This window comes from Elephantulus edwardii, unplaced genomic scaffold, assembly GCF_000299155.1.
Source record: "Elephantulus edwardii isolate Elephantulus edwardi_28Jun2011 unplaced genomic scaffold, EleEdw1.0 scaffold00018, whole genome shotgun sequence".
Lineage (NCBI taxonomy): Eukaryota > Metazoa > Chordata > Mammalia > Macroscelidea > Macroscelididae > Elephantulus > Elephantulus edwardii.
In genome coordinates, this window is record NW_006399768.1 from 5470776 (window position 1) to 5478315 (window position 7540).

Genomic DNA, 7540 nt, shown 5'->3' on the forward strand with positions numbered 1-7540 from the left:
TTTATAGTTGCAAATAATTCCTTTATGTATGAGACCAATTGGAGTGTTGTGAGTTTTAGGGGCTGGGATTCTGATCACAAGAATTTGAAATAAGTCAGTTAGTATCAAAACTAAGATAAAAAATTTTATAACAATTTGATGTAATGATAGTCTCTTATTTTGAAAACATCACCTTTGATTAAGTGAAATGCTGAAACAGTGTGCTAGACATTAAAACCTGTGTCCTCAAATATTAAAGTTTTGTTTGGATGTTAAGAGAGAACAGGAAGGTAAGACCAGGTGTTTTTCAAGTGTGATTATTCTTATATATTGATATATCTGTATCTATCTCTGTACCTATCTATCTATCATTTATCTATAGATAGTTGTTGTGTGCTGTCAAATTGGAACCAACTCCAGTTCAACCTCCATCTGTTTTTTTTCCAGGGACAGAATGTTTCACGAGAGATTGCCTGTCTCCCGCAGAACAGTTTGTAGGGTTCAAACTGCGTGCCTTTGGGTTAACAGTGCAGCTTCTTACAACTAGGCCCCCAGATATCGGTGTCTCTTTCTCTCTCCTTCTCTTCTCTCTCTCTCTCTCTCTCTATATATATATATATACATATATTTCTCTATCTCTATCTCTATATTAATTTTTTATATCATTATATTTGCTCCAATATTTAATTACTGGATTCATTTATGACAATCCCAAATTTTATTAACTATTCAAATATGCTGTTCATGTCTTTACTTAGCAATTGCATATTAATTTGGTAGTTTGCCTCAATTTGAAGCATTTTATTTGATATATAAAAGGATACAACATTATTTTAAATTGTACCTTGAAATTGAAATTGTGTCATTAAGTAGCTGTCTGTCTTACTGAAAACATGCCTTTGGTGAATGCCAAACTCATATATATATGTGTTTGATTGGATAGATAATTTTTTCCCCTTCCTAGTATCATGTGTGTCTGAAAAATAATTTGAGTCTGAGTGTTAAGTGAATTTTTTAAACTCAGCTATGCAGAAAATCATAGCCACTTGTTTTTGTGTGATAGTGACAGAAGCCTGATGAAATAAATTTGGATGTTCTTATGGCATTTAAACAAGCAAAAAAGTTAAACTGTCTATAAAGAAACTACATTTATAACTTTTATTATTAAATCCACCACTGCTTTGCTGACCAATAAAATGGAAAATGTGTACTTTTATAGGTTTATAAAAAGGCAAGCTATAGTTTCATGAAAAATATCTTGCACCGATTGAATACAGGTGGCTACTTGTTTGGACTTTGAAGATGTAAAGGCTTAGTATAAATGTCTGAAAAAGGTAATATGGCACAATAAAAAAAATCTTCTTTTCTGTGCTCATCAATCCTTTGGGTATTCCATGTCAAATAAACGCTACAACAATTTATAGTAAAAGTACACAGTGGAAGTGCCAACGTTAACACTTCTTAGGACTGGATACCTGCCAGATTTTTCACACCAATATTTAATGTGAACTAAAACGTCTTTTCCATTGGAAGTGTGAGAAGGTGCTTGCTTTCCTATATTTGGCAACGTGCTTACGTGAAGTATAAAGTCAAATGTCCATGATGTTCTCTTTATTTCAGCCATGATAAATTATGTTCATTTGTTTGAGTGCATGTGGCAGCTTTAGTGTTCCAACTATAAATTTTGGTTAACTTCTATTGACATGCTGTATTAAACTTAAGAAAAACAAATTACACTTCTCCATTTTAATTGACTAAATGTGTCAAAAACACAGTAAGTATAACATGAAAGGTCAGAGCCTTAGTCTACGCTGTAATGGGTGTCATGGCAGGGATCCAACTTTTCTTGTACATTTCATTTTTCATGAAGTTTTAGGACACGGCATACGTTTAACATTCACTTCCACTTCTCATTTGTACTTCAAAGTTTATCATAGACTGTGTTACTACCAAGAACAGTTTTTTCTCGTGCTTTTTAAAATTTCTTTCACACTGACATGTGTGCCCAGGAGAATATTGATGTTCTGTAAACAAGGTCTTGGGAACGGACTTTAGCATTCTGAGGAACAAAAGGATATTTTATGCCAGACCCAAAGATCACTTCCTACTTAAGATCTGGCTTGGAAGTCTAGTCCTCTTTTCTGTGTCTGAACATGCAACTGTACTTAGGTGCTAGATTCAATCTGGCACACGTAGAGTCTCCTTTGGATTTGGTGAAAATATACCAGATTAATTTTTGAGCTGTATGTTTAACAATTTACATGAAATCGCTATTCCTACAGACCTCTGGTGGTGTAGTCCACAGAGAATTGTGCTCCTAACCCAGAGGATGTGCGTATCTAGTGGTTTCAATCTAACACCCTTTCTATGGGAGGAAGATGAGCAGTCTCCTCCTATGTTATTTACAGTTTTTGAAACTCAAAGGAGTATCACCAAGAATCAGAATGAAGTCAATTGCAATGAAAAGTAGATTTCTATAGTAATTTATGATGGATGGTGAAGAGATTGAGATTGATAAATAGCTTTAGGTTACTTGGCTCCACAATCAACCCTCTTGATACCAGCAGCCAGGAAATCAAGTGATGAATTGCATTGGGAAAGTCAGCTGTGAGGGACCTCTTCAGAGTACTGACGAGCAACAGTGTCAGTCTGGAGACTAAGATGTGCCTAGACCAGCCATAGTCTTTGCAATTATTTGCTATGCATCAGAGAGCTGGACAATGACAAAGGATGATAGAAAGGGAATTGATTCCTTTTAACTGTGGTGCTGGAGCAAAGTGTCGAATATATCATGGATAGCTGGGAGAAAAAAACAGGTATGTCCTGGAGAGGGTGAGACCAGAAGGGGATGAGACCAGGATGCTCTTTGGGGGCAAGGATTCTGTAGCTTCGTCTGACATACTTTGGGCATGTTGCCAGGTGGGACCAGTCCTTGGAGAGTGACATCCTACTTGTGAAGGTGAAGGGACAGAGAAAAAGAGAAAGACTATTGATGAGACGGATTGATTCAGTGACTGGGATAATGAGGGTAGATGTGACAGAGACAGTAAAGTTGGCACAAGATAGAGCAGGTTTCAGGGATATTGTACCTAGATTTACTATGAGTCGCAATCGATGCAATGGCACATAACAACAACAACAATAGTAATTTATTAATCACTGTCCAATTATTAAGTTAGATGAATTAAGTTCTCCCTTACTTACCTTTCCTTTTTTCTTGGATTACCTGATGGTGTGATATCATTTTATTTTCTTTTTCAAAATTAGCTCCTGTTCAAGGGTTCAAACAAAGGGTCTAGTGTCAGTTTATGTCCTGAAACTCAAAATTAGACAAATGTTGGCAAAACCTTTTGTTTTTACTGTAGAAAACAGAGACAAAGCTAACAGTGTATTCCATTTTCATCATCTCTTGTAAGAATCTTATTCCTAATTCAATGTTTGCCATTAAGAACCCATGAACTTTATGCTGACAGGACTGTAAATATTTGTTTTGCTCTAATGTATACAAGGAATGAAAGAATAAAAGAGACCCCTTAAGCCAAGGAGTGCCTAGACTATCTGATAGAAATTAATCAAGACTTGTTCATTTTTTGAAGGGTCTGTGGGATGTGTATGATTAAAAAGATAATTATAATTTGAGTAAAAGTTTACAGAGCAAATTTATTTTCCAGTCAACCATTAACACACATATTGTTTGATGGCATTATTTGCAGTTCTCAAAGCTTACCAGCTCTTTCTACTCCCTCCCCATGATTCTTACTCCCATTCATTCTTCTATTTTATCCTCTTCTGCCTTCTGAGATTTGTTATTATGTGCCATTGAGTTGGAAATGCCTCATAGCTGATCCTCCAGCATACTTTCTAAGGCTTTAAATTACACAGGAGGTGACTGCCTGTCTTTCTCTTGAGAAAATGCTGATGGATTTGAACTATATACCTTCTGAGATTAATTCCTGGAAAATGCCGAGATTTATTCCTGATAAATGATTCTCTTTTGATCTCATACAGTTGATTACCCTGAGTGTTATTGTTCACCCGATGGGCCTGTCTGCTGATGGGCTGAAAGTGGAGATACAGGGGTGAATTCAATACCAGGCTTAAAAGGTGACTGAGGGCCAGGGACTTGGGGATTAGACATGTTTCTTGCAGAGCTCTGGTGGCCTAGTGGCAAGAAGCTGTGCTTCAATCCTGAAGGTATGCAGTTCAAATGCCCCAGTTGCTCCATGGAAGGAGAATGGGCAATCTCCTCCAGTGCGATTAACCGATTAACCACCCTCACAGGGTCAGTTATGGGTCGGTTCGACCTGATTGTGCACAACAACAACAATAAACAATAGGCCAGAGTTTTAGGGATTACACAGGTTTCTTTCAGACTAGTAAACCTGATCTTTCTTATGATAATTAGAGGTTTTAATTCTTCTTTAAGAAAAATGTCTTGCCTTCCTGCCAAGCTCAAGAAAACTCTACTATCATGAAAACTCCTTGGAAGTAGGTCTGATTCTAAATTGTTGTCTACCCTCAAGCCAGAACTGACCCACAGTTTACCCTCCAGCATGTTTTTAGAGGTAGTTAATCACACCAGAGGAAGTTATCCATCTTTCTCCTACACAGTAGCTGGTGGATTTGAACCATGTACCTTTTGTGTTGTCAGCATGATTACTTACCACTAAGTGACCAGAGCTCCCTACAATCTAAATTGAGGTAAAAAGGCCAGACTGTAGATTTTTCAGGCCAGATGGTCACTGTCACAGTTGTTCAATTCTGCCATTGGATGTAGAGTCACAGCTGTTATAGAAAGGAATGAATATAGCTGTGTTCCAATAAAACTTTATATCTAGACAATGAAATTTGAAGATCATATAATTTTCACATCAGGAAATATTATTCTTTTGATTTTTTCTTCTCCAAACCTTTAAAACTTGTGTAAACTATTCTTGCCTAGTTTGATATAGGGACCTGTGGTGGTTCCGTGATAAGGAGTTGCACTGCCAACCCAAAGGCACTCAGTTTGAATCCAGCAGCTGCTCTAGGGGGAAAAGATGGATGATCTCCTCTTGTGAGATTTATCACTTCTGAAAACCTGCTGGAGGGTCAATTACCAGCCAGGACTGACTCAGTGGCACATTATAACAACAGCAACAGTGGGAAATACAAAAACAGTTGGCAGACAGGATTTGACTTGATGGCCATAGTTTGTCAACTTTTTCTCTAAAACAAGGTACCATTAATTTCTAAAAGGGCCAGAAAGTCCGGCATGGGAAGTTTTCTTTTAAAATAATGTTGTTTTATTGTTGCTTAACCCTCAAGCCATCTCTTTCACATCCTTGGTTTCTCCTTTCTTATTTAGATAGAGCTTTACAGATTTTTCCCCCTGAGTATAACAGGGATTTTCCCTTCTCCTTTATTGTCTTCCATCAAAGGACGGTTTTCACAGCTTTTGTTAATTTGTATCATTGCTAACTGAACATTCCAGGAAATGTCATGATGCCTGTCTTCAGGTCACATTGATTGCTGAGCCCCGTATGGTATGACACACAACATACACAAGGAAATAACAGGTGATACTCTCCATTCAGTTACCTCATTGCTTTTTCTACACTTTTAACCTATCAAAGGTTATGGTTATGATAGTTTTCTCTCTTTTTTACCCCATTATCAAGTGTAGAATTTGGCTGAATTAAAATGACATGTTTTCTTGAATGCCAAATCTTTGATTAATTTCAATCTGGATCCAGTTTTACTAAAGATTTGCTTATTATTCTTCCTTGCAAATCTATCTGCCCACTTTTCTTATGAAACACCTAAGTTTCATGGTTCTAGGACAAGCTATTAAAAATAGCAATTCCTTTCACTTTTTTAAATATTAAAAATGAATTAAAATTATTCTGCTAGTGACACACTGTCTCAGCATCCTAGTGTCATGATCAGGAAACATTCATGGGTAAGCTTCTCTGTTTATGAGCAAACCTTTCACAGTTACAGTGGAAGTGGAGAAAAGGCAGTGACCAGAAGATTATTTAGGATACGTTTTCGTTTTCATTAGGAAAGAGATACAAAGTGGTTAAGTGTAAAGGAAATATACTAGGATTCTTTTCATGTGAAGAGAAAGGTGGTAAAACCATCTGAGAATGTGCATTATAGGTCTGATAAGACAGAAAGGCTGTGCTTACTTAAAGTCAGAGACATTGAAATAGAAACAGTCTATGGCTTACCATCCCGAATGTGCCTGATCTTGTCTGAAATAGAAACAAACCATATATTGACCAAATGTTTAGATTTTAATATGCTATGCAACTACTTTATTTGTATGGTCATATAATAAAGAATATCTGAGTAGATAATTACTGCCACACTACGTTGGGCTAGGAGAAGTTATTTCTTGGAGAAGGATATCGTGCTTGGGAAGGTTGAGGGGCTGCAAAGGAGAGGAAGACTTTCAACTAGGTGAGTTGACACAGTGACAGTGTAGCAATGAGCTGGAGCATGTCAGAAACTGTGAGGATGGCACAGGATAGTACAGGGTTCAGATCGATTGTTCATAGGGTCACTATGGGTCATTCTCTGCTGTGTCAAACTACAACGACAACCACCACCACCACCACCTACCAATCTCTAGAAAACCCGAAATCATAATTTACTTGGCCCAAGAGTGAAGGTGGTTTGTGAGAAGACCAACGGGGGAAGTGGAAGACCAGAGGTAGGTCAGGACTTCAAAACGAATACTTTTGCAGGGCATATGTATTTAAAGTTAAGTAGATGCTTTAATATAATTTTATATCATGAGTTTGAGTCCACTGAATTAATGTGGCCAACTTGGTCCAGCAATTGATCAAGATGATTTGGGAAAGAAAAGAAAAAAAGAAAAAAAATGTTTAAATTGGTCCATGTCTAAAACATCTATGTATTAAGTAAAATCCCCTTATTTGACATCTGATTAATGAAAGTATGGATGTATAAGTGATTCTCTTAATTAATTCTACATGATAGGCCCTGTACTGGGTGCTGAGGGTACATCTGGAACTAAGACATATTCTGGTAAAACAGCTTGCAGCCTAGTGACTTCGCGAACAGTCCTTTGATTAGTTCTGACATTCCACTGTTCTGTGGAAAACCTGTGATGTGGTTTTAGCACCTACTCATAGATTTATAATGACTCCATTCATTCATTCAGTGACTAAATATTACTTGTGTCCTCACAGAATTTACTATCTTGTCTTTGGAAACAAATCAAAACCGAGATTTAGGAAAGTATTTGAAAACCTGGCAATTCAGAATTAATTATAAATAAATTACGGCACTATTGTGTTTCAAAACAATCCATATATGGGTGTTAATTTTTATAGATTGCTGTCTTTGAGAACTACCTATTGACCATATATGATTACAGCTACATGAAGGCAGGCACTCTTCTAAATTATGTCTAACATTTGGGTTTTCAGGTGTTGAATTTAACACTGTTTATAATAATCATTTATCAAAACCCAGTCCAGTGACTTCTCAAGTTTCCTTCTGGTCATTTGGATGCTCCTCCAGGTGAAGTCTTTTACATAATGGATGAACG

The 7540-nt window shown here is 36.8% G+C and overlaps 1 pseudogene; it reads right to left on the bottom strand.

Annotated features, from left to right (window-relative positions):
* The window catches only part of LOC102845634, a 40191-nt pseudogene extending 36074 nt beyond the window's left edge, over positions 1 to 4117 (bottom strand).
* Between the last annotated feature and the right edge of the window lie 3423 nt (positions 4118 to 7540).